Raw genomic sequence first — 24,677 nt, forward strand, 5'->3', positions numbered from 1 at the left:
CGCCCAGGCTGGAGTGCAGTGGCGTGATCTCGGCTCACTGCAACCTCTGTCTCCCGGGTTCAAGCAATTCTTCTGCCTCAGCCTCCTGAGCAGCTGGGACTACAGGCGCGTGCCACCATGACTAGTTAATTTTTGTATTTTTAGTAGAGATGGGGTTTCACCATGTTGGCCAGGCTGGTCTCGAACTCCTGACCTCAGGCGATCTGCCCACCTCAGCCTCCCAAAGTGCTGGGATTACAGGCGTGAGCCACCGTGCCTGGCCTGCAGTAGGATTTTAGAGAGATGTGTTTGTGAGAGAGATTTGTGCCCAAAGGGTTTTATTTTAAATTTTTAAAATATTTATAAAATAGAGACAAGATCTTACTATGTGGCCCAGGCTGGTCTCGAACTGCTGAGCTCAAGTGATCCTCTCTCTTTGGCCTCCCACAGGCGTGACTCACCACAGCCGATCCACTCAAAGCATTTTAACTTAGGGAGGTGAGTGTTGACACAGACAAACCAATGCCATTGCAATATTTTCATGACTTAGATTTCCCGAGAGAAGGGGATATGCCCTACCACACAGGTTCACGGTGGGAAGCACCAGGGCTTGGCTTGGAAGCAGAGGCAGGAAGGAATGAGGAGCCCAAGCAACAGCCTTTATTATTAGGCTTTCCAAGGGAAAGGTCAGGCAGGGCAGGGTGAACAGCTTCACACTGGTAGTTTGAGTAATTACAGTAAGTTTGGAGCAACAGAGACTGCCCCTAGCTGCCTGGTACCCGGTGCTGGGTTGATTTAGGACAGAGAAAATATCAGCTTACTGTGTGAGAGTTAGATAAAGGAGGTGGATGCTTGCATAGGTAGGGTGTGTTCCTAAGTGAGTTGTTACTATTTGTATTAGTCCATTCTCACGTTGCTAATAAACACATACTCAAGACTGGGTAATTTATACAGGAAAAAGTGGTTTAATGGACTCACAGTTCTGCATGGCTGGGGAGGCCTCACAATCATGGTGGAAGGCACATCTTACATGGTGGAAAGCAAGAGAGAATGAGAGCCAAGCGAAAAGGGAAATGCCTTATAAAACCATCAGATCTCGTGAGACTTATTCCTTACCATGGGAACAGTATGGCAGAAACTGCCCCCATATTCAATTATCTCCACTTGGCTCTGCCCTTGACATATGGGGATTATTACAACTCAAGGTGAGATTAGGGTGGGGACAGAGCCAAACCATATCGCTATTTTTAGGAATCAGCTAGTCCTGGGAGGAGCAGTCTTTCCCCAAGTCTATGAGGCCCCTCAAGCTGTCAAAATACTAGCCTGGCACAGTGGCTCACAGTTGTAATCTCAGCACTTTAGGAGGCCAAGGTAGGAGGATTATTTGAGCCCAGGAGTTTGATATCAGCCTGGGCAACATTGCAAGACCCTGTCCCTACAAAGAAAAAAAAAAGAATTAGCCAGGTATGGTGGCATACAACTGTAGTCCAGCTACTCAGGAGGCTGAGTGGGAAGTTTGAGGCTGCAGTTGGCAATGATCGTGCCACTGTACTCCAGCCTGGGCAACAAAGTGAGACACTGTCTCAAAAAAAAAAAAGTCAAAACATTATAGGATACAGAAAATTAAGACAACATGATTAATGTGTGTGTGTAAGTATGCATTAGCTTGTGTGAATGTATACATGAGAGAGAGAACAAGAGAGAAAGAGAGACTATGAATACCCACAGCTTAGGGATGACTGAAGTAATTATTCTAGCAACGAGGAGTAAATTCTTCAACGTGACCTGCCGGGTGGTTGCTTATCTCCACCTTCCTTCCTTTCTAACATCCTAGTGATTGTTTCTGTCCCACATTCGCGCTATGGAAGTCATGCAAACAAATATAAATTAACAAATAGTATCGTTTGCCTTAGACCTGTAAAGAAAGGTCTTTTGGAGTCATTGCATGAAATTCCAGAATTCTTACTTGGTTGGATTTAACTTTATTTGCAGGAGGAATTTTCTCTGATGGGATCAGTCACTTGTGGTGTGATGTATCTTCATTTTGATGTGGATAGTCCCACATAAAACAATTAAAAAAACAAAAATAAGTAAATAAAAATCTATGTTTTTAAGATTCTATATGAGTGCAGGACATGATCAATGATAAATAAAACAGCCCCGTAAACAGCACAAGCCTCCCGAATTTAACTATAGAGGATTATACAGTAGAATTTTTTGTTATTATTTTTTCTCATCATAATTTCAGAAGTTGGGAGCATGGGGCTGACACAGTGCTCAGTGCCACGGTCATGGGACCAGGGTTCTTTTTTTCCACTTGGCCACCTCTGACATGCTAGCTTTCATTCTTGTGCATCTCACCCCATGGTTGCAAAGTGGCTGCAGTTCCTCCAAGCATCACACCTGCACTCCATGCAGTAAGGAGGGAAAAAACCAAAGGCGGTAAAGAATCCAGTTAGATGATTTGATCCTATTTTAGTAGGAAAGCACAGCTTCTCTGCAAGACCCCACCAGTAGACTTCGGTATAATCCTCATTTACCAGAGGCTGGGGAATGCTTATGTTTTCTATCTAAAATTGATCTCTGCAGCCAGGCATGGTGGCACATGCCTGTAAATCCAGCTACTCGGGAGGCTGAGGTGGGAGAATCACTTGAACCCAGGAGGCAGAGGTTGCAGTGAGCTGAGATGTTGCCACTGCACTCCAGCCTGGGCGACAGAGTGAGACCCTGCCTCAAAATAAATAAATAAGTAAATAATAAAAAATGAAAAATAAAATTGATCTCTGAAAATAGATTTGGTAACGATTTCATATCAGAAGAAAGAAGAAAGGAAGGGAGGGAGGGAGGAAGGAAAGGAAGGAAGGAAAGGAAGGAAGGAAGGGGAAGGGAAGGGAAGGAAAGGAAGGAGGAAAGGAGGGAGTGAGGGAGGGAGAGAAGGAAGGAGGGAAAGAAAGAAAAGAAGAAAACAGAAATGGAAGGAAATGAAGGAAGGAAAGGAAGGAAGGAAGGAAGGGGAAGGGAAGGGAAGGAAAGGAAGGAGGAAAGGAGGGAGTGAGGGAGGGAGAGAAGGAAGGAGGGAAAGAAAGAAAAGAAGAAAACAGAAATGGAGGAAAAAAGGAAGGAAAGAAGAGAGTGAGAAAGAGGGAGGGAGGAAGGGAAGAGGAGGGAGGGAGAGACAGAAGAGGGAGGGAGAAAAGGATAAAGAATGATTAACTTTGCCAAATTACTTTTGTCAATTTCAGATGTGAAAGTGGCATTCAGCCTTGGATCATTTTTAATTTTGTTTGTACCTAATCAGATTGAGGTAGAATTTTAATTTGGTATTCCCAGAATTACCCTATTCCCATCTGGGTCATCATTATTATCTCCAAATATTCTCATGACAAGATTTCTAAAAATGTCTGCAAGTTTGCAGTGAAATTGTGCATTGTTCTTAGAGTTGAAGAAATGCTACTGTTGCTGTGTAATTCTGTGCAGAAGAGTATTATCAATCACTAGAAAAAGCTTTTGAGAAAAACATCTTTAACGAAAAGAGTCCTAAAAGCACCACAAAGACGGTATCATACATAATGCAACTTGTTTTTTAGGTGCAACTGTGTGGAAAGCTCATTATGTGACTCCTAAATTCTACCCTGAAGGAACAGGTGCCTGCTATGGGAGTGGAATATGTTCATGGTCGGGGGATGTAACCTACCACGACCCACCACTCCTCTTTGACATCTCAAGAGACCCTTCGGAAGCCCTTCCACTGAACCCTGACAACGAGCCATTATTGGACTCCGTGATCAAAAAGATGGAGGCAGCCATAAGAGAGCATCGTAGGACACTAACACCTGTCCCACAGCAGTTCTCTGTGTTCAACACAATTTGGAAACCATGGCTGCAGCCATGCTGTGGGACCTTCCCCTTCTGTGGGTGTGACAAGGGAGATGACATCCTTCCCATGGCTCCCTGAGACCATGGGGACCACGTGTTACCCACCACAAACTTACTGTTACAACGGTCATAGGAGCAGAGCTCACCTGACTGATTCATTCCATTTGGGATAAAAACTGATGGCCCAACCCATTGTTTTATCCTCAGAAATCAGTTCTTTCAAGAGCTCGGTGAAATTAAAGTGGGCCCATAGAACAGTGAACCTGGAGGGGAGCATTTGTTGTATAATTTTTTTCTGGTATATAATTGTGCCATTGCCCAAGGAAAAGAGCAAATCAAGGTGACTTCAGCAGATTCTTGTAGAGCTTTTGTTCCTAGAATTCATGGAAGCATCAGGTCCAATGTCATAAGTTAGAAACTTCTGCTTGCAGATTCTATACCCAGGCATGCTAGCTTTCTAATAAATCATGATAAGTACTTAATTTTTTCATGAAGCAGAGGGTCACATAAAACTTGAAGTAGTGCTATTATAGTCAGTTTGACTTCTTGATTTTCTCTCTTTCCTTCTTTTCTCTTCCTGTCCGATACACATCTGGTTATGAGAAAAAATGCTGGGCTGAAGTTCTTGACTTTGCTTCCTCGTAGCTATATCATCGTGGAAATGTCTCTGTGATTTGGTTTCTTCATGTGTAAAATAAGGAAAACCAGTGTCTACTTCACAGAGTAGCTATGAGGATTACATGCATTAATTAATGTGAAATCGCCTTGTGTAGAATAAGCAGTCAATAAATGTTATTATTACAAATGTTGTTGTAAGCATCATCAATTGCAGTTAATCATGATTCCTTAAACACAAAATAAGAAAAATGGCAAAGAGTCAACATTTAAGAAAAAATAAAGAAACATGGCTAAAACAATTATTTAATTGAAGAAAGACATTTGGCAATACACATAGGAAGCAATTCAAAGCAGGATAAACAAACATAAATCCAAAATTTGAAGCATTTGTGACTGCAGACTACAAAAGACAAAGAAAGGATCTACAGATGGATGCAGGGCAGGTGAGCCCCAAATTGGGGCTTAGCCTGGGAGGGTTCTTGGCTTCCCTCAGGAAATAATTCAAGAGTAAGCCAGTGGTGGAAGCAACAGCTTTATGGAGAAGGTAGTGTCACAGTTCTGTGACCGCTCCTGCAGAGAACAGGAGCTCAGGGCACTGCTGCAGTCATATTTATACCCACTTTTAATTGCATGCAGATTAATGGGCAGTTTATGCAGAAATTTCTAGGAAAAGGGTGGTAACTTCTGAGTGCTCAGGTCATTGCCATAGAAGAGGCCAGTAATGCCCAGATGCTGCCATGGCAACGGTAAACTGACATGGCATGCTGTTAGGCATGTCTTATGGAATGCTGCTTCCATGTTTTAGCTAGTCCTCAGTTTGGTCCTCTGTCTGCTTCTGCTTCTTCTTCTTACCATTCCTGGGCTCAAGCAATCCTCCTGCCTTGGCCTCCCAAAGTGCTGGGATTACAGGTGTGAGCCACCACATGTGGCCAACAATGAATGTTCTTTATTTTATTATACTTTATATTTTGAGATAGAGTCTCACTCTGTCAGCCAGGCTGGAGTGCAGTGGTGCGATCTCAGCTCACGGAAACCTCTGCCTCCTGGGTTCAAGTGATTCTCCTGCCTCAGCCTCCTGAGTAGCTGGGATTACAGGCACACACCACTACAACCAGCTAATTTTTGTATTTGTAGTAGAGACAGGATTTAACCATGTTGACGAGGCTGGTCTCGAACTCCTGACCTCAAGCCATCCACCTGAATCAGCCTCCCAAAATGCTGGGATTATAGGCGTGAGCCACCGTGCCAGCAACAATGAATGTTCTTAATATCACCAGCCTGTGCACTTAAACATGATTTAAAATGGTAAATTTTGTTATGTGTTATTTTACCGTAATTAATTTTTTATTTTTATTTTTTTGAGATGGAATTTCCCTCGGTCGCCCAGGCTGGAGTGCAGTGGGAGATCTTTTCTCAAAAACAAAACAAAACCCCAAAAAACGACCGAACAAACAAATGCAATAACAACATCTTTTGCAATTTTTGAAGTTTGAAGATTACTTATTTCACTCAGAGCTCCCTTGTATTACTTGTCTTTAATGCTGTTCTCAAATTTGTGTGTGTGTGTGTGTGTGTGTGTGTGTGTGGAGAGAGAGAGAGAGAGAGAGAGAGGGCAGCTAGCAGGTCCTACATCACCCCAAATCCATCATTTTCTCTTTATTCAATTCTGCAGTGGTGCGATCTCGGCTCACTGCAACCTCCGCCTCCTGGGTTCAAGCGATTCTCCTTCCTCAGCCTCCCCAGTAGCTGGGATTACAGGCGCCTGCCACCACACCCAGCTAATTTTTTGTATTTTTAAGTAGAGACAGGGTTTCTCTATGTTGGCCAGGCTGGTCTCGAACTCCTGACCTCAGGCGATCCACCCGCCTCGGCCTCCCAAAGTGCTGGGATTACAGTCGTGAGCCACCTCACCCGCCCCCATTCTGCTATTTCTTATCCCTCTTTACATTGCCGCCACACTGCAATGTAAATGAACCTTTGACCTAAATGAACCAATTAATTATGCCCCCACTTCACTAATGGGCCAGTAGAGGGCGCTAGACAAACATTTCTCAACTACTCGGTCAATGCGTTCAAGCATGCCACAGGTGTTCTTGCCAGAGACTTGTCATTGATGTTTTCTTGAGCCATTAGAAGGAAATGGCCATGAGGAAAAGACTCGGTTTGTTTTATGTTAATCCAGGGGATATGATGGTAGACAGGTACCAACCAGACATGTCCATTTCAGACAGTCAAAGTAGCCAATCTGTCCTCCACAATTCAGCATTTTTAGAGAAATAAAAAATGGTGCTGAAACATGCAGAGTCTAAAACTGAATGTCTGCTTTTCAAGTTCCTTCTAATTATTGGCTAGGGAAAAATCAGTGTCACTTAACTTCTCTGTAGTGCAATGTCTCAACTTTAAAATGACTACAATAGCAAATGCTTCATAGAGTTGCTGCAAAGATTACATAGATAAATATGCTAAAACACAAGAGGCTGGAACGAGCACTTTAAGATGACAGTAATTTTATTTTATTACAAGAAAGACTGAGGTTGAATTTTCTTAACCCAGAACTTAGATTAGGAAGAAGTGGTCATTAAAATATACCATGCATTATTACTTATTATGGTCACCATTCTGTGCAATAGATCACTAAGCTTATTGCTCCTGGGAGGGGATAGATTTATTAACTTGCCTGATGTAATCATTCCACATTGTGAACATATATCAAAGCATTCCATGGTACTCTCTCTCTATATAATATTATATATAATGATATATATAAAATATTATATATGATGTTATATATAAAATACTATATAAAATATTATATATAATGTTATATAATGTATTATATATAATGTTATATAAAATATTATATATAATATATTATATATAATATATAAAATAATATATAATATATATAAAATTTATCAATTAAAAATAAAAATAAAATGCTGACAAAATAAGAGGTGTTAAATGAATGTATAAGAAACATGAGGTAGCTGAAGTAGGAGTCTTACTCAAACCATCTGCCCTGATCTGTCTATCATCCCATGCTGGGACATGAAAAGGCACATATTCAGAGGACTGGGGGAATTGAGAGAGAGTGAAGGACAGACAGAGTCTTCATCAGGGACGCTCCCACACGGCAAGCCTCCTACCATGAACCTTAAAGACGTGAGTTCTGGAAGGTGTCTGAGAAGAGATTTTCTGCGGTTTTGCCAGAGAGCTGGCAACGAGGTGATGGGAGCAAACCCTTCCTTCATTATTATATTTTCCAAAACTCACAGCATTATTTTGGAGAATTGTTAAGGTAGTAGGAGGGAGATTTAAGAAATAGCCCCAGAGTGTCTTTGTGTTCACTGCCCTGCATGTTTGCCAGGAAGAACATATTCCTCAGGTATTAGTCTCGTGCTGCTGATAAAGACATACCCAAGACTGGGTAATTTATAAAGGAAAGAGGTTTAATGGACTCACAGTTCCACATCACTGGGGAGGCCTCACAATCATGGCAGGAGGCAAAAGGCACATCTCACATGGTGGCAGGCAAGAGAGAAAAAAGAGCCAAGTGAAACCTCTTATAAAACCATCAGATCTCATGAGGCTTACTCACTACCATGAGAACAGCGGAAACCACCCCCATGATTCAATTATCTTTCACTGGGTTCCTCCTGCAACACGTGGCAATTATGGGAGGTACCACTGAAGATGAGCTTTAGGTGGGGACACAGCCAAACCATATCACCTTAGGTATGGAGAGACTGAAGAAATGAATGTGCCATTTTTGATCTTTACAGAGGGTTTCAAATTTGCAAATGTTCAAAAATGTTATCCCTCAAAGACCTTTGAGGAAAAAGTTAGTTGATTGACTCCAGCAAAATGGAATGTCATCCAAGAAAGGTGAGAGTAGCCAAGCACAGTGGCTCATGCCTGTAACCACAGCATTTTGGGAGGCTGAGGTGGGAGGATCGCTTGGGTCCAGGAGTTCAAGACCAGCCTGGACAACATAGTGCAATCTTATCTTTACTAAAAATTCGTTTAAAATTGCTGAGTGTTTACTAAAAATTTGTTTAAAATTGCTGAGTGGCACATGCCTGTAGTCCCAGCTACTCAGAAGGCTGAGGTGGGAGGATCACTTGAGCCCAGGACATTGAAGCTGCAGTGAGCTATGACTACACTACTGCACTCCAGCCTGGGTGACAGAGCAAGACCCTGTCTCAAAATACTACTACTACTACTACTACTAATAATAATAATAAAAAGAAGAGAGTACACAGGAAGCAGTGCTGAATAAATAAATGTATAAAACAAAGTCTGAATGTGTTAGTGCACAGTTGTGAAAATAATCTGGAGTTAACATTTCACATGGGAGGTAATTGAAAGAGCAGAGAAGAAAGAGAGAATGAGCATATGTTCATGTTTTTGTTTCGTCTGGGAAGAAGACATAGGTAATGACTATCTTTATACTTGATAGAAAATATAAGCTTAAATACGTGTGCTGACAGGTGAAAGGTGGTTACCACCAGAAAACTAGAAAAGATGTGTACAAGTTTCAGAGCCTTAATGGGAAATGCGTGGATTGAAGAAAACCTGATTCATGCAATCAGAGGTGGGTGGGAAAGAATTACACCGAAGAAGCAGAAAATCTGATATATGTAAAAAAGGGAAAATAATATAAAGTGAAACTGCAGGACTCAATCCAAATATAACCATGATCATAATAAACATGGATGGATTAAAATTCCTTTAAAAAAGATAGGCTTTCTGAATGGGAAAATAAACATAAAATCCAGACATACAGTAGTGTAGGAGGCAGCTTAATTAAAAACAAAATGTTGAAAATAAATGGATGCATTTGATATGATTCTGTTCCACTATCCAATCTAAGTAATGATCAATTATTTTATAGATTGTTCTTCAGTTTTTTTTTTGTTGTTGTTGTTGTTTTTTGAGACAGAGTCTCCCTTTATCCCTCAGGCTGGAGTGCAGTGGCGCGATCTTGGCTCACTGCAACCTCTGCCTCCCAGGTTCAAGCAATTCTCATGCCTCAGCCTCCACAATTGCTGGGAGTAGAGGCACCTGCCACCACGCCCGGCTAGTTTTTGTATTTTTAGTAGAGACGGGGTTTCACCTTGTTGGCCAGGCTGGTCTAAACTCCTGACGTCAGGTGATCCGCCCGCCTCAGCCTCCCAAAGTGCTGGAATTACAGGCTTGAGCCACTGTGCCCAGCCTTCAGTTTGGTTTTGTCCAGTGTTTTCTCATGATTAGACTGAGGTTATGCATTTTTGGCAAAAAAATCATCAGAATTGATGTAAGTTTTCAGTGTGTCATGTTACGGAGTGCATGATGTCTGTATGTCCTGTCCTGGTGATGTTAAATTTCATCACCTGGATTAAGTGGTGTCTGTTGGAATTCTCCACTGTGAAATTATTATTTTTTCTGATCCAGGAAAGGTTAAGCAAGAGTCTGGCACCATTTGAAGTCTAATAAGAAACATTTACTACCTGATTTCTCTGAAGCCTGCTACCTGCGGGCTACATGTGCATAATAAAAACTTTGGTCTCCTCAACGCCTTATCCTCACCCAGACATTTCCTTTCTATTGATTACAGGTCTTTAATCAGAAAATCCTGGAATCCACCTACGACCTGGAAGTTCCTCACTTTGAATGGAATCCCACCTTTCTGGACTAAGCCAATGTACGTCTCACATGTGTCGATTGATGTCTCCTGTCCCCGTAAATTGTATAAAGCCAAGCTGTCACCCAACCACCTTGGGCACTTGTTCTCAGGACCTCCTTGGGGCTGTGTCGTGAGCCATTGGTTAAATGAATAACTCTTTTCAAATATTTTACAGAGTTTGACTCTTTTCATGGACATTAATTGGTGCCCTACACGTGGGGCCTCAGAAAAGACTCAGAATCCTTGACGAAGTTGCCCGAACCCGGAGCTAAGTTACCCGCAGGGCCATTGGAAGCCCTCCCTGGCTTTAGGTTTCTCCTCCAGTGGAACCGGTGAGTCCTCTGCAGCTCTGGACCTTCCATTTGGTGGATGGTCCTTGGTTCATTCTGAGCTGTTTTTCTACCTCCTTTTTATTTTTCTCCTAGGAAGTTGTTGTATAGGATCCTACTTTACGTTTGGTGGTGCATTCTAAATGGTCTTCTCCACTGCCCTTTCCCCCCCAAATTAATGTCGATTGGCCTGTGAGTACATTTGCGTGAGAGACTGAACTGCCACTTTTGTGGCGTAATTTTGAATTGCCAAATGAGAGGCTGACCTCCTCAGCTTGGAAAAGAAAGGGAGTTTTGCTCCTCCTAGCCAAAAACCACCCCTGGGTGGTAGGGGTTGAGTGGGAGTCTCTGGGGGATTGACTCCTGCCATGATGTGCAGTGACCCTACAGGGAACCGCACAACAAAATTAATTTTAAGAGGCTCATCCAGGAGACAGGTGTAAGAGCTGATCACTTGCTATGTTGAGCCCTGTCAGAGGTCTAGACCTCTGGAGAGAGAAACTCAGACACGTGAAAGGGTAGAAAGACTCAGTGGTGACACACAGTGTAGTCCCTCTCACAGCCAGCACACTTCAATCCACCCTACTAAAACCCAGGCCACAGTTTAGTTCCTCATTTTTAAATAAAAGTGGGAGACATAGCATGTAAGGATGAGGAAAGGCGGAGACAGCGACCCCCATTTGGGCACCCCTTTTGGTTCTCTGCTTCCTCTACTTGCAAGTATTTGTGTAAGTGGGAAAAGCTTGAGGGCATGCCAGGTCAAACAAGAAGCTTCCTGTTACATATTATGTCTGTGCTTGTTCACACTTTAAACTGCTGCACACATTACACCAGAGAAAATTCCAGCCCAAAGGTCAACCTGCAACCAATCAGTTCCTAAGTCCTCTATTTTGCTATTTTCTTTTCTGCCTACTTTAAATCTTCTGTTTACTTTTTGTTCTTTTCTTTTCTTTTTCTTTTTTTTTTTTTTTTTTTTTTTTTGAGACAGAGTCTTGCTCTGTCACCCAGGCTGGAGTGCAATGGCGCTATCTACTGCAGCCTCTGCCTTCCAGGTTCAAGCGATTCTCCTGCCTCAGCCTCCCCAGTAGCTGGGATTACAGACGTGCGCCACCACGTCTACGTAATTTTTGTATTTTTAGTGGAGACAGGCTCTCACCATGTTGACCAGGCTGGTCTCGAACTCCCGACCTCAAGTGATCCGCCGGCCTCGGCCTCCCAAAGTGCTGGGATTACAGGCGTGAACCACCACTCCTGGCCCTTCTGTTACTTTTCCACTGCTGTTGAGATAGAAGTCACTGTTGGGATCCAACCTTTTTGTTTGTATAAACTGGTGAGTTTGTGTTGATATCTCTTGCTAGAGTTCTGAAGTAAAAGCTATAGGATCTTTGTGTGAGTGTGCATGCGTGTTTAGATGTGTTTATGTACATGCACATATGTGTGCACATACATACATTTTTTACGTGCTTTAGCCCTGAAGTGTCCAATTGGCTTCAAGTCAAAGAGTACTCATAAATTAAATAATAAGCCAAAACGCTTTTCAAGTTCACGTGACTTACATAAATCTTTAATAAATAAGCTGGCTTTAAAATTATTGGTACGATAGTATTAGAAATATCTTAAAAATTGTCAGCATACATGTTTGTTTGCATTTACTGATCAAGCAGTTTCATATTTACCTCTGACAGATATTATAAGGTGTCAAAATTTGCCATAAGGCTTACAAAACTATAAACCCAGCAACCCAGCATGAAACACAATAATCTTTGTTTCTGTACTTTTTGAGAAATAAGACGTTTAATGTTATTAGTGTAGTAAAAAGAGCTAAATCCCAAGTTATCAGTAAAATATCTATATATTTAAAATTTTTGCTTAGGCAAACACAGAAAATTCGTAGACTATAAAAATGGTTAACAGGGAAATAACTTTAAATGATGACTATCAGAGTTTTCACAGATAATCTAGGTAAAAGATTTTATAAAATTAATTAGGTAAATGTAATGAAACAAATGCCTGTAAATAAATATAATTTAGAATCTAAAGTTAAATAATAGATATTCACTAAATATCTGGGCCATTTTCAATTTAAATAAATTGTATTATAGAAAAACTTTTCTGAAAAATATGTTCTTATTCAAAGCTAAGTTATTTTCATCTAATTCCATGTTTATTTATTTATATTTTTTGAGATGGAGCCTCGCTCTGTCTCCCAGGCTGGAGTGCAATGGTGCAGTCTCAGCTCACTGCAACCTCTGCCTCCCAGGTTCAAGCGATTCTCCTGCCTCAGCCTCCCTTGTAGCTGGGATTACAGGTGCCCACCACCATGCCTGGCTAATTTTTGTAATTTTAGTAGAGATAGGGGTCTTGCCATGTTGGCCAGGCTGGTCTCGAACTCCTAACCTCAGCTGATCCACCCACCTAAGCCTCCCAAAGTGCTGGGATAACAGGTGCAAGCCACCGCACCCGGCCAGATTCTAGGTTTATTTAAGGGTTATTTATGAAATATGGTAAAAGGAACCAAGAAACAAGAGATGTAAAGAAAGTTAGGCTGCGTGCATTGGGTCACACCTGTAATCCCAGCACTTTGGGAGGCTGAGGCAGGCGGATCATGAGGTCAGGAGTTTGAGACCAGCCTGACCAACACAGTGAAACCCCGCCTCTACTAAAAATATAAAAATTAGTCAGGCATGGTGGCACGTGCCTGTAATCCCAGCTACTCAGGAGGCTGAGGTAGGAGAATTGCTTGCACCCGGGAGGCAGAGGTTGCAGTGAGCCAAGATCGTGCCACTGCACTCCAGGCTGGGTGACAGAGCGAGACTACTCCATCTCAAAAAAAAAAAGAAGAAGAAAGTTACAAGGAGGTATTTTTGGTAAGAAATGTTAAAAGAAAAATAATTTTGTATGAGAAAGAATCTTGTTGTTTAAGAGAGATGTTTAGGACAGAACAGAAAATCCAAGCAGGATGTATATGGTCTGTGCAAGTCATAATACAGTCTGTAAAAAAGGAATTCAAAAAAATTTTTATGTAATTAAGTTTGCTATAACTAAAAGGAAATTATAATCATTCTAGGTATTGGACTTCAATAATAAAAATACAGTAATGCCAAAGGAGATCATTGGTTAGAACAAGATTTTCTTAAAATACTGATGTACTCAGTGAAATTGCAAGAAGTTTTTTATTTTTGAATTCCATAATCTCTTCTTGAAATTCTTCAGATGGACATCCTAGGGGTTCCACTTCTGCTGCATCCTGCTTGCCTCAGAGCTTTCCCTCTTTTGAAAAGGCCTGGGATGGTAACTCTCTCCTTCAACTTTTGCTGGCTCCCGTAATTTTTTAAAAATTAGTAGTCTAAAGGAAGAGAGAGAATTTTTGAAAAGAGGCAAGTGAAAAATGTTATAGGATGTGCCTCTATCTGTGTGTCTGTCTATAAGTTTATTTATTGTCTGTTTGTTTGATTGATTTGTTTATTTTGGAGACAGGGTCTCACTCTGTCACCCAGGCTGGAGCGCAGTGGTGTGATCTTGGTTCACTGTTCCCTTGAGCACTGGGCTCAAGGGATCCTCCTGCCTCACCTCAGCCATCCGTGTAGCTGGAACCACAGGTGCATACTATCTCGCCCAGCTAATTTTTTGTATTTTTTATGTAGAGATGGGGTTTTGCCATGTTGGCCAGGCTGGTCTCAGTCCTGAGCTCAAGCGATCCACTCGTCTTGGCCTCCTAAAGTGCTAGGATTACAGGCGTGCGGCACCATGCCTGGCCTTGTCTGTAAGTCTCTATCTGTCACGAGGAAGTAATATTTCAGTACCAAATTATATGAAAGAGCTCTAATCAAATGGCTTACAGAAAAGCAAGTGCTTATCAGACAACCAAAAGCTAGCTCAGATGCTTTTAATTGACATTCCTTTAGTAATCTTTGGTAAGACTAATTTGGTAAATTTAATTTCAAAATCCTGTCCAGTGGTTTAAAATCTTAGAGTCACGTTAGATGGGACTGTTCCCCTGACCTTGACCCCCTTCGTGGGCAGGAACTGGAGTGGCTCATGTTACTCAGCCTGCAGTTTGTGGACAGCTATGTGTTAACAGCTCAGTGAAGGGTCAAGGTGACAGCCTTCTGCACCTGTCCTTTTGGACACCGACTTCTTGTTTGGTGTCCAAGAATCATCAGGTCACACAAACTGAAAGATGATGAATGTGGAGGACTTTATTGAGCAGTGGAAGTGGCTCTTGGTGGAAGAGGAGCTGGAAAGGGGATGGTGTGTGAAGAAGGTGATGTTTCTCTGAAGCCTAGCCTTCTCTGGCTGGGCTCCCCTCCAAAACCACACCGTCTGAAGTTAGTCATGTTTATCTGTAGTCTCCAATGCTCAGTTACTTCTCTGCTCGCCACTCAGTAGCTTGTATCCCTGCCGGTCAGCTGCTTGTGTTGCTTTTTTCGTTTTCGTTTTCTTTTTCGTTTTTCTTCCTGCCAGCTGGTCTGGTCCTTATGGGCACAGGATAGGGGGCAGGGCAGGCCAAAAAGGCAATCATCTGGGCAGAGAAACGAGGTCAGCTGCTTTCACTAGGGCCGAGCTTCCAGACTTGAGGTTGTAGTTTAGCCGGGAGCCCAGCCATCCTGTATCAATGTTAGATTAAATTAGGCAATCCTAGGTTTTGCACTGGAAATTAGGGTTACTGGGAGTTGGAATAGTAGGAGAGTAAGATGTATTTTTGGTGAGGTTTATAAAAACACAAAGATGTGGTTTTTGCCAAAGAAAATGTAATGTTTAGAGGCTATTTAAAGGTCACTTTAAAATAAATGGAAAATTATGTAGATAAAACTCATTGGAGAAAGAGAAAAATAAAGAGGTGGGGAATGAGAAACCTTTGACTTTTGGGTGGCCACGTGGTCACACATGGTAATGAAGTGGCATCATTGTCTGGGGTAAATACCCGAGATTCATTGTCTCATGGCCACAGAAAACGAGGACGTGGACACACAGAATGAGGTTGAGAGCAGAAGTTTAGTAGGCAAAAGAAAGAGAAGAGCTCTCTGCAGCAGAGCGGGGTCCTGGAGAAGTGGGTTGCTGCTTCTTTGCTGAAATGCAGCAAGTTTTATAGATGAGCTTGAGGAGGCAGTGTATGATTTACATAGGACGCAAAAGATTGGTTGGACCAGGTGTACCATTTGCATAGGGCACGTAAAGCTGGTTAGGACTAGATGTGTCATTTGCATAGGGCATGAAAAGCTGGCCTAATCTTTTTTTTTTTTTTTTTTGAGATAGAATTTTGCTCTTGTTGCCCAGGCTGGAGTGCAATGGCGCCATCTCGGCTCACTGCAACCTCCACCTCCCGGGTTCAAGTGATTCTCCTGCCTCAGCCTCCTGAGTAGCTGGGATTACAGGTGCCTGCCACCACACCCGGCTGATTTCGTACTTTTAGTACAGATGGGGTTTCTCCATGTTGGTCAGGCTGGTCTCAAACTCCTGACCTCAGGTGATCTGCCCAACTCGGAGCCTAATCTTTTATTATGCAGATGGACTCTTTACCTGGCTAGTGCCATGTCGCCTGTTTTTTTTGTTTGTTTTGTTTTGTTTTGTTTTTTGAGACGGAGTTTCACTCATTTTGTCCAGGCTGGGGTGCAGTGGCGTGATCTTGGCCTAATGCAACCTCTGCCTCCCGAGTTCAAGCAATTCTCCTGCCTCAGCCTCCTGAGTAGCTGGGATTACAGGCATGTGCCACCACGCCTGGCTAATTTTTGTATTTTTTTAAGTAGAGACGGGGTTTCACCATGTTGGCCAGGCTGGTCTCGAACTCCTAACCTCAGATGATCCGCCCGCCTCGGCCTCCCAGAGTGCTGAGATTACAGGCGTGAGCCACTGCGCCTGGCCTCTGGTTTTTTACTGTACACGTGGTGACAAAGAAAAGGGAAGACGGAGCCTCCATGTTGAACATACCTGGCTTCCAGGTAGCCCTTTCCCATTGGCACAGCTGCCAGCATTTACCCATGCAAGCTTCCAGCTTGCTTATTATCTATGCCTGCAGCTCTATTTTCCAGGCTGCTCTTTGTTAAAAAGAAATGATTTGGGGGCTCCTTTTTAAAAAGGGAAATTCTGCCAAGGACTCTTTTACCCTCACTATCTGCCTGAATAATTTCTTTCTAGTTCCTCTATCAGTAAGGAGATGCAGCTGGCTTGTCTTCAGTCACTAAAGGTCAAAGCCACCAGAGGAATTTAGAGATGGATCCTACTCATAGTCCCAGGGAATTTAGTTCACTGGATGTATAGCAAATGCAAATTAATAAGGAAAAAGTGAACTATTCAGTCCCTTGCTTACTGCCTATGTAGTTGCTAAAACCAAAGTAAAAGAGTGCTGCCTTGGGCGTGAAGGCAGCACCAAGCTCAGATGTGGGTCGGTCTCAGATCAGGCCAGTGACCTCAAAGCTTCCTACACAAGGAAAAATTAAGCCACGTCAACCAAAAGTTACCTCTGAGACCTGTGATTACCAAGAAGATAGACATGTGGAGAAAGGGCAAAACCAAGTAACTATTAAACCCAGAGGGTATTTACGGGGCTGTTCAATCTTTTGGCTTCCCTGGGCCACACTGGAAGAAAAATTGTCTTGGGCCATGCATAAAATACACAAACACTAATGATAGCTGATGAGAAAAAAAAAAAAGGCAAGAAAATGTCATAACATTTTCAGAAAGTTTACACGTTTGTGTTGGGCCACATTCAAAGCCGTCCTGAGCCACGTGCGGCCCGCGGGCCGTGGATTGGACAAGCTTGAAAAGGAATTGGTTCATCTTCTAGATTGGTATCGTCAGCTTCCCGAGTTCCCTTTTCTAAAATGGGTTGTAAGAATGACTACTTTAAGAACAGTATGTTTAATGTTTTTTTTTTTTGAGAAAGGGTCTCATTCTGTCACCCAGACTGGAGTGCAGTGGCATGATCTCAGCTCATCGCAACCTCCACCTCCTGGGTTCAGGTAATTCTCCCACCTCAGCCTCCTGAGAAGCTGGGATTACAGGCACACGCCACCATGCCCGGCTAATTTTTCTATTTTTTGGTAGAGATGGAATTTCACCATGTTGGCCAGACTGCTCTTGAACTCCTGACCTCAGGTGATCTGCCCACCTTGGCCTCCCAAAGTGCTGGGATTACAGGCGTGATCCACTCTGCCCAGCCGAGATGTTTAATTTTTAAATGCCACAGAAAGAAAGAGCATGTTTGGGCTGGTGCAGGGCCCGCAGCTCACTCACTATTAAACACTTGCTGATGAGTGTATGGGACCCAGATGCACAGAAAGTTTTTCCTGAGGAAATGGCCAGCCTGGTGGACTAGGTAAACACCCTACAAAGTCTGTTTATCCTGAAAAGGGGACTGCCCAGCCCTCCCTATAGAATGCCAAGTGGAGCACCCTAGATAAAGCAGCCGATGTGCTTCATATGCAAGCCATGTGGGATTGGCTTCATGATGACCGGGATATTCATCAGCTGAATATGCCCATTACCCAATGTATTAGTCCGTTTTCATGCTGCTGATAAAGACATACCCGAGATTGGGCAATTTACAAAAGAAAGAGGGGTAATTAGACTTACAGTTCCACGTGGCGGCGGAAGCCTCACGATCATGGTGGAGGGCAGGGAGGAAGAAGTCACATCTTACATGGATGGTGGCAGGCAAAGAGAGAGAGCCAAGCGAAAGGAGTTTCTCCTTGTAAAACCATCAGATCTCGTGAGACTCATTCACTACCACAAGAACAATATGGAGGAAACTGCCACCAGAATTCAATTATCTCCCACCAGGTCCCTCCCACAGCAATGGGAATTATGGGAGATACAATTCAAGATGAGCTTTGGGTGTGGACACAGTCAAACTATATCACCGAGGTCATAGTGTGAAAGGAAAATAAATCTCAGGTCCCCAAAATCACTAAGCCAAGGGAAAAGTCAAGCTGGGAACTGTGTCAGGCAAGCCTGCCTCCCATTTGATTCTTAAATAAGACAGCTACAAAGATAAGAAGCTACATACCCCCCTCACAATTTGTGCTTAACGAAATTCCTTGTGGACAAAGGACAGACGGAATTCAAAGTCATCCTTCCAAGGCTCCCCTGAGACAAATGCTTATCTGATAACTTCCTCTGCCCCATTGCTTATGTAAAAGTACAGATTCACGGAGCCAGCCTAAATTGTGTATTCAGTGGAAAGCTGATCAAGGACTCAAAAGAATGTAACCTTTTGTCTCGTGTCTACTTCTAATCTGAAAGCTCCCACTTCAAGTTGTCCTGAATTACTGAATTGAGCCCATGTATGTCTTACACATATTGATTGATGTCTCATGTCTCCCTAAAATATATAAAAGCAAGCTGTGCCCTGAACACCTTGGGCACATGTCGTCAGGACTTCCTGAGGCTGTGTCACAGGTGCACGTTCTCAACCTTGGTAAAATAAACTTTCTAAATTGACTGAGACCTGTCTCAGATATTTTGGGTTCGCAATAGATTCTCAGTGTATTAATGATGTTAGCTGAAGAACTGTGAAGCTCATAAATTTGGAAAGGAAAGGTTTATTTCTATAAATGTTGTGGTTCAAGGGTCCCCTTCTACAAGAGCACCCCAGGTGACATGACTCTTGCAGAATCAAACAATGGTTTGAGAAACCTTATCAAATTTGCAGTTGTAGCTTTCCCTCATGGGTCTTACAGATGCTACCAAAAGACTAGGGTGTCAACGAGAAGAGACAAACTGTAAATTTTTTTAAGAGGTTTATTCTGAGCCAAATAGGAGTGACCATGGCCGCCCATGACGCAGACTTCAGGAGATCCTGAGAACATGCGCCCAATGTGGTCTGCGTACAGCTTGGTTTTCTACATTTTAGGGAGACATGAGACATCGATCAATACATGTAAGACGTACATTGTTTCCATTCAAAAAAGGTGAGATAACTCAAAGTGGGGGATTCCAGCTCATGGATGGACAAGACACAAAAGGTTGCATTCTTTTCGGTCTTTGATCAGAATACACAATTTACATGTGACGGAGGTTGGGGGGTGGGGGTGGTGGGTAGAGGAATAGTGACTGATGCCTGTTCAGTGAATCTGCATGTTTGCGTAAACAATAGGGCAGGGGAATCTATCAGATATGCATTTGTCTCAGGTGAGCAGAGAGGGCTGACTTTCACTTCTGTCTCTCCTTTGACCCACACCTGTGAAGATAAGCCAAGGTGAAATTGAACAGATCTGTTTTAGGGTAAAGATCTTGAGGTCCACAAAAAATTTCTTTGTGGGCAAATCATGAAAGAGGTATGCAGCTTTTTGTTTTGTTTTGTTTGTTTGTTTGTTTTTGTCTCCATAGCTGTCTTATTTAGGAGAAAATGGGAGGCAGGTTTTTCTGATGCAGTTCCCAGCTTGCCTTTTCCCCTTGGCTTGGGGATTTTGGTTTCCTTTCACTAATTAACAAACAAAATTAATAAATTAACAAACAAAAACAGGGAAGGGAAAAGTGAGTCAAAGGGCTCATGCCAGAAGGGTGGAAATCTTTAGATAATTATTTTGTTATTATTATTAATTTTTCTTTTTTTGAGATGGAGTTTCGCTCTTGTTGCCCAGGCTGACATGCAATGGTGCCATCTCGGCTCACTGCAACCCCGCCTCCCAGGTTCAAGTGATTCTCCTGCCTCAACCTCCTGAGTAGCTGGGATTACAGGCACCTGCCACCACGCCCAGCTAATTTTTTTGTATTTTTAGTAGAGACGAAGTTTCACAATGTTGGCCAGGCTGGAATCTTTAGATAATTGTTAAGAAATAAAAGAAAAGGAAAATTGATGGAGTTAAAACAAAAGACTTTACAACATGATCAAAGGTTGGGTAGGCCACAGGGAGCCCCAACTGGTCCCCCAACATGAAGGGGCCCCATGCCAGTTTTCTTCATTTGCCTCAGATTGGAGAAGTTTAAGAAAACTTGAGGCTGGGCATGGTGGCTCAAGCCTGTAATCCCAGAACTTTGGGAGGCCAAGGCAGGCGGATCATCTGAGGTCAGGAGTTCGAGACCAGGCTGGCCAACATGGTGAAACCCCGTCTCTACTAAAAATACAAAAAAATTTGCTGGGCGTCGTGGCACGCACCTGTAATCCCAGCTACTCAGGAGGCTGAGGCAGGAGAATCGCTTGAACCCAGGAGGCAGAGGTTGCAGGGAGCAGAGATCATGCCATTGCACTCCAGCCTGGGCAACAAGAGCGAAACTCTGTCTCAAAAAAAAAAAAAAAAAAAAAAAAGTTTTAGAGCAGGAATGAAAAGAAGGAAAGTACACTTGGAAGACGGCCAAGTAGCTGACCTAAGAGATCAAGTGTATGGTTGACCTTTAGACTTGGGGTTTTATAGGTTGTCATGCTTCTGGAGTCTTGTGTCCCTTCTCCGCTGAGTCTTCCCTTGGGGTTGGGCTGTCCACATGCACAGTGGCCTGCCAGCACTTGGGAGGGGAGCATGCGCAGTGTGTTTACTGGAGTTGGACGCATGCTCACTTGAGGCGTTCTTCCCTTACCAGCTGAATGTTCCTAGAAGGTTACAGACCAGTTAAACTCCACCGTTTTGCTTCTCAGTGTGCATGCTTGAGCCCACTCACTCACCTCCTGAGATCGTATTGGGAAACTGCTGACCACCAGTTTTAGGTGTTTTCTATTTACTGGGAGACGGCCTTTCCCTGGTGCTGACTGTGACCAATTATTATTTTAGAGAGACACTTTAATAACCGCCTGATGCTCGCCTGACATTCCTGGTGGGGCTGGGGAGAGCCTTTCCTGCCTTGCTCATGCCTGACTAGCTACCTACTGTAACAATAACTGAACTCTTTCTACCGATTTCCAGTGAGAAAATCTATGCATCTATCTATGACCTGCAAGCCCCCCCTTTGAAGTGTGTCACCTTTCCTGGCTGAACCAATGTCCATCTTACATGTATTGAGGGGTGTCTTATGTCTCCCTAAAATGCATAAAGCCAATCTGTAACTCAACAACCCTGAGCACATGTTCTCAGGATCTCCTGAGGGCTGTGCTATGGGCCAGTAGTCACTCATATTTGGCTCAGAATAAATATCTTAGAATAGTTTACAGAGTTTGACCCTTTTCATCAGCAGAGGCATACACTCTTGCTATGGGATGTTAACCGAAGCTAATGGAAATAATGGTGTCCAAAAGAGTTCCGTGATGAAACATAAATGGTTCATGTAGGACCTGCTACCTGGGGAATGCAAAGATAATATACAAGGAGGGAGCTTCTTTTTCCTCTTCAGACTGACTCTGTAACTATGTGAGAAGATTTTTGCCTTCCAAAGTTATTAGTGTGTTCATTTTTATCTCTTAGGAAAAAAGTGGCAAAGTTGGAGATGGTGTACACTTTCCTTTATTGCTTGACTGAGGTTAAAAATTTGGCCAGGCATGGTGGCTCACTCCTGTAATCATAGCATTTTGAGAGCCCAAGGCCAAGGATAGCTTGAGCCAAGAAGTTCAAGACCAGCCTGGGCAGCATAGCGAGACCTTGTCTCTACAAAAAATAAAAAAATTAGCTGGGTGTGGTGGTGAACACCTGTAATCACATCTACTTGGGGGGCTGAGGTGGGAGGATTGCTTGAGCTCAGGAGCTGGAGGTTGCAGTGAGCCAAGATTATACCACTGCACTCCAGCCTGGGCAACCAAGCGAGATGCTGTCTCAAAACAACAACAACAACAAAAAGAACAACAAAAAACAAAAAAACTTGTATTCTATTGTCATCCATCAGATTATTTTTAACTAATTTTATTTTAATCACTTACTGTTGAGTCACCTCTGAGATTTTCTATTCCAGTGGCATCCTTATAAAATGAAGCTTCCTTGTCAACTGCACTCGTGATAACACCGAGCTTCTGCTAAGAAAAAACAAATGCATAACTCTGTATAACCTATCTCCCATGACAGGGTCTATGCCTCGCTGTATTTAAGCATTCATTTTAGTTTTCAGCAATGTAGTACTTTCACCTACATTTTGTCAAATTCAAACACTTGCAATACTTCATTTATTTTTTCTGCATGTCCTTCATATTTTGGCTTTGCTAGTCCACTTTGGCCAAAAAGCTTTGATTCTTTAAGTATAGGCCTAAATATCCTATCTTAAGCATGGGTGTAATTTTCTTCTATTACCAACAGAGGTTCTTTTATAGTTTTTGAAATCACTGATTAAAAAGAAACAGCTCAAATTATATTCTACTGTAAAAATGATACATTCAGCCTGGGCACGGTCAGTCACATCTGTAATCACAACACGTTGGGAGGCTGAGGCAGGAGGATCACTTGAGTCCAGGAGTTGAGGCTGCAGTGAGCTGTGATCACACCATTGCACTCTAGTGTGAGTGACAGTGAGACCCTGTCTCAAAAAAAAAAAAAAAAAAGATACATTCAAAGAAGTCAAAATAAAACAGTATAAAACCTATCTCCCTGATTGCAGCTACCTTGTTTTATGCATACGCCTGCAATCCTTTTACACCTATCACACACTAAAAATGTTTTACAGTTATTGTTATTGCACACAGAAGGCATCTAGGAATGTTTTAAAGAACCTGTCTCTCTGAAGTTCATCCTGCTTATCTAACTTGTCTATCAAGGAAATTATTTTCTTGATTATTATTGCTGAGAAAGACTGGGTGAGGTCGCTACCCCAGAATTAGCAGATGCAAATCAGGAGGAAGTGAACAGGCTGCAAATTAGCAAGTTCTGGCATGGGGTGAGGCAATGGCAGAAAATCGGTTTCCTGGGAACTATGCCCAGGAACTAGCCTGACATTGTGAGAAAGCTCCCAACATTCATAATGAGTTGCATATTAAATTCCAGGGGAGGGCACTGTGGGTAAGATGGACCACATTTGGAAATACACTTTTTCAGACGTTTTATTTAGGGAGAATTTCTGACATGTCCTCCGATAATCTGAACTTCCTTGATTTGCAGTTGTACATTGAGAGATCATTTCTTGGTCAAAATAAATGTTCAGCAGGTGTGAATGCTGTATCCACAACTTTTTTTTTTTTTTTGAGACAGTCTCACTCTGTTGCCCGGGGTGAAGTACAGTGGTGTGATCTCAGCTCACTGCAACCTCTGCCTCCCGAATTCAAGCAATTCTAGTGCCTCAGCCTCCCGAGTAGCTGGGATTACAGGCATGTGCCACCATGCCTGGCTAATTACAACTTAATTTTTAAATTTGGGCAGATTTACAAAACTATCAAGCTATTACCCTGCAGCATCCTTAGCCCTAAGCTTGTCACTACTTGTAATGTATTTTTATTTTATTTATTTATTTTTTGAGACAGAGTTTCACTCTTGTTGCCCAGGCTGGGGTGCAGTGGCATGATCGCGGCTCACTGCAACCTCCACCTCCTGAGTTCAAGCGATTCTCTTGCCTCAGCCTTCCGGACCACAGGTGCATGCCACCACGCCTGGGTAAATTTTTTTTTTTGAAATGGAGTTTCGTTCTTGTCATTCAGGCTAGAGTGCAATGGTGCGATCTTGGCTCACTGCAACCTCCACCTCCCAGGTTCAAGCGATTCTCCTGCCTCAGCCTCCCAAGTAGCTGGGATTACAGGTGCCCACCACCACACCCGGCTAATTTTTGTATTTTTAGTAGAGACAGGGTTTCACCACGTTGGCCAGGCTGGTCTCGAACTCCTGACCTCAGGTGATCCACCTGCCTCGGCCTTCCAAAGTGCTGGGATTACAGGCATGAGCCACTGCACCCAGCCTACCTACTGGACTTTTTTTCGGAGACACACTGTAGTTTCTCAAGAAAGAATGCCTGTTCCTGGTCCCAGCTGCACACTCACTTTACAGTGTGTGCTGTACTTGGTCAAGTGTATTGATATTGAAACACAAGCCAGAGTGGATGGACCTTGGTCATAAATCATGGGGCAGCTCTCCTTCACTGTCAGATAAAATCCAAATTCTCTATTACTACCTCCAAGGTCCCAGCATTGACGATCTGTTCTTTTCTTCCTGAAGGGACATCACCCCCGGTTCTCAGGGTGTCTCCTCACAGGCTTCTTACAAATGCCTTTCCTCAGGAATGTGGCTCCACAATGACTTTTTTTTAATTAAAAAATTTGCAGCCTACAATCAGCCTCCTCAATTATTATTATTATTATTAATTGTTATTATCATTACTTGAAATAGGGGGAGAGTCTCACTATGTGGTCCAGACTGGTTTCAAACTCCTTGTCTCAA

The sequence above is a fragment of the Pan paniscus genome, chromosome X, assembly GCF_029289425.2.
Source record: "Pan paniscus chromosome X, NHGRI_mPanPan1-v2.0_pri, whole genome shotgun sequence".
Classification (NCBI taxonomy): Eukaryota; Metazoa; Chordata; class Mammalia; order Primates; family Hominidae; genus Pan; species Pan paniscus.